Genomic DNA, 10515 nt, shown 5'->3' with positions numbered 1-10515 from the left:
GGCAAAATCTTACAAATTCCTAAATGTATATACTATTTTCCATCAGAAATCAGACCAAGTAAATGCAAAAATTAGCTTATGCTTTCTTCATAAGATTTTTAGATTTATGTTTTAAGTTTCATTTGGTTTCAATCACTTGATTTTAATTTATAGATCACAAATTATGACCAAATAAGCAGGATCTAGTCACATCTACCTTTTTCTTCTAGAATACAGGGTAGATTCTAGATAGGTATTAGAACTTAATTTCAGTCAAGTTTTAATCATAATTTGTCAAAGTGATCTTCATGAAAGTTGTTCTTCTGTGTCCTACCTTTCCAACAAGTTAAAATTCACCTCATTTGAAATTTTATACAGTGATTTATGTCTAAATAAGTAGGATATGTTCAAATACACTTTATCCAGATTCCAGGTTTTGTGACCAAATTTCTAGTAATTATTCAATGTACTTACACATAGAATTAAAGCAACTTGTCTTCATGAAAGTTTTAGCATTATATCTTAACTTTAATTTGCCATAAGTTTTAGGTCATTTGGAATTATAAACTCAAGATATGGATTAAAAAGTCCAGTCTGGTCAATTTTGGCCAAACTACATAATATGTCTATTCACAATGCATACCTCAACACATACCAAGCAACATGATTCCCAATAGGCACTACATCATTTACACACACTAAACATCATTTTTCTATCTATAAATTAGACATTTACATTCAATTTAGCCAAAACCCCTAAATGGGATGAAAACCCTAAGTAACAAATTAAGGAGATATTAAGAGTGCACATACCAAAATTAGGCTTCTAATCTTTACTTAGCTCTTCAAAGTCACCTCTAATTATTATCCTTCTTTTGTTCCTTGTTAGCTTGGACTAAACTTCCTCCTTCAAGAAATTCAAAAATTTCTCATCACAAATCATATTTATGCCATGATTATGACATGATAACATAAATTTATACTTGCTAAGCTCAATTTTCCCTTACCTTGAACTTTTTCCCAATTTGATTACTCGGTAACCTTCCTAAATCCTTGGAATTTCTTGCTTAAAAGATGTGCTTTCACTAAATGAAAGCTTAATTATACTATTTAAAGTGATAGAGGTTAAGAAATTGGTGAGAATTCAAGCTTGGAAGAAAGAACAATGGTGGAAGGAAGATAATGAAAGGTTTGGCCAACCAAGAAAATGAGGAAGAAAATGGTGATTTGTCCCTAACAAGAGATATTTATATTATTTTAAATTAAAAATGGCAAACTTGTAAATATTGTGAATGGCAAACTTGTAAATATTTAGAAATTCCTAATCATTAAGCTTGACTTTTTAAGTAATTATGCTTAATTTTTCTAATCATAATTAATTGAATTAATTCAACTTCATTAACGTAATTAATCACATCTTTGGTCAATTGTTTGACCTTTAAACTTAATTGACCAAAATTTTCTCTTACCGATTTACTATTCATTTTTTCCATAATGTCCAATAAGTCCATAACTCCAATTTTCACTTTGGTTTTTAATCTGCTTATTTGAACTTATTTCCAAGTCATATTTAATTCTCTAATTTTCTACGAATAACACTATTCATAGGCCGATATTAGTACTGTCTAAGGCTAGGGATTATGGGAAGTTAGAGGTTTGAAGTTCTTTTACTTTAATTACATTATGTTTGTTAAACTCACCATAAGTGAGTAGTTCCCTTAATTTTGGAATTAGGAGAGTAGCACTCTTAATTTCTTTTATGACTATACATTAAGTTTTATTTAATTGAATTGAGTTTTGTGCTTTGATTCAATATTCTGCGTTCTTAATGCATGTTATGTATTGGTACCCACTTAGCCTTGATCTCAGGTACCAATTAAAGAACTGAAAGGTAAAGATTAGTATTAGAAAGTCAAGATCTTGAACATAGGAAATCTGACCTAGAGATAAGCTGATAACCTTTGTGAAATTCCATAATTAATCAAAGATCTTAAAGGGTTTTAATTAAGATTGATCACTATGAAAGTAGGGTTCATATTAATTAAAACACATCTTAGATGCCTTGAGAGAGGATCTAGGATACTTTAGGATTAATTCCCATGAAAGTGACAACACTCAATCCATTGAATGAGCAAGGTTAAAACCATAACAGGGTTAAAGTGTGAAATCTTAATTCTGGAATTGTTTACTTCATAGAATCTTTTAAATTCTGAGCTTTATTTTCTCTTTCTTTCAAATATTTAGAGTAGTAGTTTAGATATAATTCTTTCATAAACTTCGATAGTTTAAACAGTCAAAATTGCTGTCTAGCTCAATACTTATGCCTATAAATTCCTCGCGGGAATGATACTTTACTCATCACTTTATTACTTGTTAGCGATTCATGCACTTGCGGGGTTGTAAAACTAGCAAACAACATAATGCCTAAACACATGAGAGATAGAGTGATTATTCTACCATGTGAGAATCTACCATTATGGCATGCTTAGCTTTTTGATGAGATTGCAATATTAAGTTAAGTTCTAATATTTGTTAAGTAAATAAGTTTATGATATTTTTGACACTTTGAGAGTTTGGTTTTATTCATGCTTATAGTGTGTATGGTTTAGATGTTTATGGGAAGATTAGATAGAGTCAATATTTTAGGTTTTAGTTAGTTTTAATCGAGGACGACAAAAAGCTAAGTGTGGGAAAATTTGATAGTTGCTTGGAATATCATATCTTTATCATCAGATAAATTTTGATAACTGTCCCTGAACTTATCTAGTTGTAATATTACAGTCTCTCAACTTAAAAATATAACATAAAACCCCATCAACTTTTAAATTTTGCACAGTAAAATCCCTCTAAGCTCCAATTACCAGTTTTTCAGTTAGACGCTAACCTGGACAGTTCCAGTATGGAGTTTAGTTAGTATTTCTCTTTTCTCTCTCAAGCCACGTGTAAATTGAATCATTTTTCTCTCTATAGACAGAATAATTTTTCATGCGTAAAAAGAGTAATTTTACACTCTGCATAAGAGAGGAGAGAGAAATGTTGACTAAGTGCCATGCGAGAGCTATTAACATCAGCTTCTAACTGAAAAATCAGTAACTGAAAGTTAGAGGGATTTTAATGTGCAAAATTTGAAAGTTTAGGGACAGTTGTTGAAATTTATCCCTTTATCATCACATACTTAGTCTTTTGACTTTGGTTCTTGTTCAATTAGCTTGTTAATGGTTATTTTTATGTTATTAGGAATTCATAAGAGCATGTAAGAGCTTATGAAGCATAAAGAGGTGAATTGAGCACAAAAAGAAGCAAAACACACATCAAGCATTTTAAGGCAAAAGGAGCTATGATTTTGATGAGGGCTTAGCCCATGACAAAATGGGCTTAGAGGTATCTTATTTATGGTATTTGGAGGCTAATGGTGAAAAATGAATAGATTTGGACATCAGTCCATGTTGACCTTCTTTAGACAGCCTTAATGGAACTTGTATGTAATCTACTATTTAGAGTGTGAATTTGATCTTAGTTGATATATTTTGAGGTGATATATAAAAAATGAGAGCAATTGGGTCAGATTATATTGAAGGTCACACGTTGAGAGTGTTTGGGCTCTTTATGATTTATTGTGTGGGACCAGGAGTTAGCGGCTTAATTAGTGGGTTTAATTATTTTATTTGTGGCCCAAAATAAACCAAAAAAAAAAATTACAGGTGTGTTGGTTCCTAGGGTCATACGAGTGGTAGATCTATACAAGGAGAATTATTTTTAACTTGTTTTCCTACTTTAACTAGGATTCTTGAGAGAGTTTTAAGTTAGAATGCAACTAGGACTTCCAAATCAAATCTAAAGTCTTAGTTAACCTATTTTTCACACTTTTTTTACTAGGATTCTTGAGAGAGTTTTAAGTTAGAATGCAACTAGGACTTCTAAATAAGATCTAAAGTCTTAATTAACCTATTTTTCTCTAAAAAAAGTGTCCAAAATACAGATCTGGAGCTTTTGAATTCTTTTTTACTCATAATGGCCAAATTCCCTCTTTGTGCATTCAAAGATATCAACTGCTTGTTCTAGTTGCAAGTGTGATTTATTTTTCTTCTTTTTGGCTTATGGAGCGCTTCTATATCCTTTGGAGTGTATAGCATCATCAACATCAGATCCAAGTTATTTGAATTACTTCTAAAAGGGGTAGCATGCTTTTCTCTCTTCTTTTGTTAATTTGCTTATGTTTAATATTCTTAGTTATGTGTTAGTAGTTTTGCAATTCAGTAGGGAGATAGTTGAAGCTATGGAAAATGTTATAGTGAGACTTTGATTTGAGTTTAATAAAATCTAGATTTGTTCTATATTGAGTATCACTTATCTTTTGCTTTGTGATATGAATATTGAATGTATGGTTAATTAGGGTGGCCAACTAAGTAATTGTGCATGAAAACACATTACTAAGTTAAGATAATTTGAGTACATAATTAGCTTGAATAATTTGACCACAAGTGGCACATAATGATTTATTTCATTATAAAGTTGAGTGTCTAGATTAAATGAACCATGCTGAATGAGTTTATTGTCTTGAATTGGGATGTCTTTCTAATGATTAATGTCAGCATTAAACCTAATTATAAGATGCTCTAGTCTTAGATTGAGTCCGATGGTAAGGGATTAATTATAGAGCACTTCTTGGTTAATTTAATCTGTAAGGAAAGAAAAGGAAATTATTAACTTCTATAACTAATTTACTTAATTGAATAAATTTGCATTTTTAGTCAATGATTGATACATGTTACATGGTGGATACACCCTCTCTACTAAATATGTTATAATCTAGTTGTGTTGAGTATTCATAAGTGACATTAGCCTTAGTTTATATTCTAGCATTCTTAGTTTAGCTTTAGTAGTTTAGTGAGCACAAATCAAACCCCTTTTTATTTTACTTTACATATTTAGTTTGATAGATTAGGTGTTTATTTTGTCTGTTTTAAGTTCTTTTTATCTATTTGTGTCTCTAAGATCTATTTTCTTATTTGCATTTACTTAGTCCCTGTGGGATCGACCTCTACTTACCCTATACACAAGTAATTTTGGTAGAGTATTTTTAATTGGTGCATGCAGCACGCATTAGGTTCACTTATAACCTTGTTCAGATCTGACACAAACTTCTGTAGCATAGAAGCATGAAGAATTGGATGGATCCTCTCCATTTCTAGTGGCAAGGCTAGCTTGTAAGATACATTCCTGACCTTTTGTAATACTTCATATGGTCTTATACACCTTGGAGGTAGCTTACCCTTCTTTCCAAAACTGATAATACCTTTTGTCAGAGATAACTTTAGAAGCATTGTGTCCCTTTATTGGAAAACTACTTCTTTTTTGTGAAGATCTACATAACTTTTATGTTTGCTGGCTACTGTCTTTATCCTTGCCTTGATCAAAGGCATAGCTTGATTGGTGATTTCCACCAACTCAGTGCCTACTAAAGCTCATTCACTAACTTCTTTCCAACACGTAGGAGACTAGATTTCCTCCTATAAGAGCTTCATATGGTGCCATTCTAATACTAGAGTGATAGCTATTATGTATGCAAACTCAACTAAAGGAAGATACTTCTTCCATGATCCTTCAAAGTCAAGTACACACATTCTTAGCATACCCTCCAGAGCCTATATGGTTCTTTCTGATTGCCCATCAATTTGAGGATGAAAAGCCATGTTGTTTCTCTACCACTTATCTCAAGTACACTGGTGCTACTTTCATTTATGTTATCCATGTGCCTTTGATTGATAACTCCAGTTGTAAACCCTCTCCTATCAGTTGTTGGAACTCTTTTAAGATGGGTCATCTTTCCATCGATATGCGAGCTAAATTGTCAAATGATTTCTGGTTAAGGGCATCTAAGACTATATTTTTTGTGCCCAGTAGTATTGGATAGTACAATCATAATAACTAAGCAGTTTTATGCACCTTCTCTGCTTGAGATTTAGCTCTTTCTTATTGAAGATGTACTAGAGACTCTTGTAGTTTGTGAAGATTTCACACATTTCCCCATGAAGATAGTGCCCCCACATCTTAAGGGCAAAAACTATATTTGCCATCTCTAAATCATGGATGGTATAGTTAGTTTCATGCTTCTTAAACTGTCTTGAAGCATAAGCTATTACCTTGTCATTCTACATGAGAACACACCCTAAACCCACCTAGGAGGCATTGCAGTACACTATGAAATCTTTATTGCTTAAGGCAAAGGCAAAACTGGTGCTGTAACCAAACACTCCTTTAGCTTCTAAAAACTTTCTTCACACTAGTTTGTGCATTCAAACTTTCTATTCTTTTGAGTCAACCTAGTCATAAGAGTAGCTATCTTGTAGAAATCAGGTTTAAATCTCCTATAATAGTCAAGCAAGCCTAGGAAGCTTTTAATATTAGTCATAGTGGTTGGCCTGGCCAATTTGTCACTGCTTCTATTGTAAGGGGTTTTGAAATCGCCAGGCAATTCTCACCAAAGTGAAAAGTGAGGAGTCACCACTTTAATTTTGAGGGAAAATTAAAGAAAACCATTTATTTTTAAAATTTTAGAAAAATTGTTTACAAGTTCTGATCCAAAGTTCTAAGGTTCGAGGTCCGTATACGTGTGGAGAAGGTGTTAGGCATCCTACATCGTCCCTTAACAGGATAGGTAGATTTAATAATGTGCTCGATAATTTAATGTCGATAATCTTAAAATGGAGTTTAAATTATGGTATTGGTTCCTTATATTTGCCCTGTAAAGGATAAAATGCATAGATGTAGAAACACATAAATGTCTCAATATTAGGATAAGTCAAATATAAAAGTAAATGAAGTGATCCTAAAAGTGAATTTTGACTATATTTTTTAATTTTTTTTAAAAAAATTTGATTTTAAGCAATTTTAAAGAAAAAAATGTTTAGGTTGAAATTATTAATTTTGAAATAAAGAACAAAAAAATTCCTTTTAAAAAATGAGGCTTTTAAGTTTTAACAATAGAAAATTTTTAATTATAATTTAAAAAAAATATTATAGGCAAAAAAACTATAAGGTAATTAAAAAGTAAATCTTGAATCATTTGCGAAAAATTAAATTTGCATTAAAAGTAAGTAAGCAAAAATAAAATATGGACCTTGAGTCCTTTACTAAAAAAAATATTAAATTTGCTCAAAGTTAATTTTACTTGAAAATAAAAGAACAGGTAGGAAAATAAACTTCCAATTTAGATTTTTGCTAAATTAAATATTTTTTCTTTCTTTTGTCACATTGTCAAAAGTAGAAGCCATATTTTATTTGAAAGGGAAAAATTAATACTTGTGATGAATTATATAACTTTGATCATTTTATTGAAATGTCTATAAAAAAAGATCTTGAAAAATTCATGTTTATTATGAAAGTCCTCATATCAGTTTGCTTTTAGGAAAGAAAAATGAATTATATTAAAATGGAGCTAGGATCTCAACAAGGATGTCATGCATGTGACTTATTATTTCTTTTTATTAGAACTCTAAGTCAAAGAAAGGTGTCATTCAATTCTTCAGGGATTTTTAATAGGCAGTGAAAACTTTTAACTGTGTATTATTAATCCCATCATCGGTATCCAAACAACGAAAAGTGTTGTGTGAGGTGAGTCTTATATGGCAAATAATGTGAGATGTGAGTAATGACTGAATTGACAAGTAAATGAACATAAGCACATATATTACTTATAGTGTAACACCCTCCCGGTAGCAACTCCGTACATTCTACTGTTCCGGTGACCTGTGTCGGTCCGGACAGCTAGAACATCCGGAAAAATATTTAAACTAAAGTGAGGAACCATAATTAACTCAAATATTAAATAGAAAAATTTAGTAAAAATTTTAGAAATAAAATACAACCAAGTTAAATGAGCCGGTGCCCAAGCGATGGGTAACTCAGAGGGAAGTTGCGGTTCTCGCAACTAGGAGCCCTAGACCCGGGGAAAAATTCATAAAATAATTTTTGGGACTCCAGAGAAGGGTCATTGAGGTTCCTATGGCATTAGAATGCCAAGAAAATATTTAGGAAAATTTTTCAATCGGTACAGACAATTTTGACCCGTTAAGCCAAACAGAGGGCATTTTGGTCATTTCGCCTTCAGAGGTGATTTTTGGCCGACTTGTCCAGTTAAGTAAATAATTAATATGACATAAAATGTGAATAAATATTACTAAAAATTAAATTGAAATTGAGTAGTGATGAAAAGAAAAGAAAAATAAAAAAAAGGCTCATTTATGACATAATGTGATGTCATTTAAAAAGCTACCACCAATCACATTTAAACAAACATTCAACTAACAAATAAAAAGAGATAAATATGACCAAAAAAATTAAAGAAAGTAGCAGCCTTCTTCTTCCCCAAAACCAGCCGAAACCTAGCCCTTGCCCAAACCTCCATTAACACTTAAAAAAAGCTTCATTTCTCCCTTTGTTTCACAACAAAACCCTAAACCCCTTTCATTAAAACTTGTCCACTCATCTTGGGAAAGTGTTTGGCAGCCTAGAAAAGGAAAGAAAGTGAAGTTTGAGCTTAGAAAATTCTGCCCTACAAAAGGTTAGTGCACCTATCTACTTAAAACCCTTATTTTCCATGTTAGGGACTTGAAATCAACATGAATTTGTGAATTAAATGAACCAAATTTATGTGTATGCCTACCATGAATTTCAGCAGCCCTAAGGAAGGAACAATGATGGAGTGTTTTGATGGACTTAAAGTGGATTAAAGATCATGTTTAAAGCATGTATGCATGTGGTTAGTGAATGAGTTAGTATTTAAGGTATGTTGTGAAAATTTATAATGGAAACTAGGGTTTTGAGAGTAAAATGTGGACTTGGCTTATGAAATTATTAAAGAACATTCTAATGGTCAATTAGTGACCATTTGAGGAAATTTGACCATAATTTGGACTGAAATATAGCATGGCAAAGTGAATGAGTATGCTGCCCAGTGAGTGCAGCAGGGTGGCTGTGATTCCAGCCCACTTGGACTGCCATATCTTTGGCTGTGTTGGTTCAATTGGTGTTTGTCCAATTGGACATGAAACTAGACTTATAATGGCACATTTTTGCTGAAGAAAGCATGCCCAAAAGACCAAAGTAAGAGGACCAAAAGTTGGCCCCAATCCGGGTACCCTGCAAGCCAATTCTGCAGAATGACCAAATGAACAGTAACTATTCATTTGGCCATAACTCACTGTAGATATGGTCAATTGGCCTGAAAGTTTTACAGCAACAAGTTAAGACATAGACAAACAACTTTCATGAAGAAACCTACCCCAAATTATGGCCAGAAGCCATCCAACAAGGCAGTGGCAATCACTGTTCATGGTACTGTAGATTTGGTAAATTCTGCAGAATTGAAATCCGGCCAGCTGTGGTTTTTGGACCATATCTGGAGCTACAAAACTCCAAATGGAGTGATTCAAAAAAGGAAATTCAACTAGAAAAAATAAGGAACAACTTTCATGTTTACTATTTCCTCAAATTCCCACTGCAACAGTGCGTAATGGAACAGTAAAATTAGGCTTCAAAAACTGAAAATTCTGCTCTCTTGGTTTTAAGTTTAGAAATGGTAATGGTGATCAATTCTAACAAGTTTTAAATGTAAAATGTGGTACATTGGGAGTGTTAAAACCAATGTACCTATTTTCTATCCAAAAGTCAACATTTTTATTGATCAATGAGGTGAATAGTGACACCAAAACTTGAAATTCAAAAATTGAAGAATTCAAAAGTATCAAATGCCCTAGTATACCTAATAAGATTGGTTTGGATAGTTTGGCATGCCAATAGGGTTCAGTTAGCAGTACTGCACATGGCATTATGCCATTCTGTGATTTTATAGCTTTTAGCCATTTTGATATTGTGTTGAGACTTGGCCTCGTGCCTAATACTATTTACAGCTTGTTAGCTGTTCTGTTGCACACCGGGAGATACATATGTGACCGATGGTGTGACGGCCCGAGGTGCTTGATACCCAGTGCCAGTTTACCCATTTATCCAGTCTAGTTGTCTAGTATAGGTTACTTGGGCAACCAAATGAATGAAAATGGACAAAGTTAAAGAAATAAATGAATATAACAGATACAAAACAAATAAGACATATACATATTTATTTTCTGCTACTTCTTTTTTTTTTTTATTATTGCACCACTAAGCATTATTGCTTAGCTCGTTGCTTTTGCCACGCGTAGGTTCTGGAGATACAGATCGTGAGCCCAGTAGACCGCAGACTGGGTGTCACACCCCGGCTTAGTGGTCCCCAGCTCAAGCCCCTCTATGGGTGGCCATCTTGCCGGCGTACCCCTCTAGAGGCCGGCGATGCAACTCAAATCGGTACTGTCCGCTTTGGTGGAGTTCAATCCCTTCGCCCTGCAAAGCTAGGATTCGAACCCATATCACCTCACGGGTTTGCTTCGCCTCTTACTAATTGAGTTGCAAGTTGTAACACCCTCCCCGTAGCAACTCCGTACAGTCTACTGTTCCGGTGACCGGTGTCGGTCCGGACAGCTAGAACGTCCGGAAAAA

The sequence above is a fragment of the Hevea brasiliensis genome, chromosome 2 (genome assembly GCF_030052815.1).
Source record: "Hevea brasiliensis isolate MT/VB/25A 57/8 chromosome 2, ASM3005281v1, whole genome shotgun sequence".
In the NCBI taxonomy this organism is placed as follows: Eukaryota; Viridiplantae; Streptophyta; class Magnoliopsida; order Malpighiales; family Euphorbiaceae; genus Hevea; species Hevea brasiliensis.
This window is presented reverse-complemented; position numbering follows the sequence as displayed.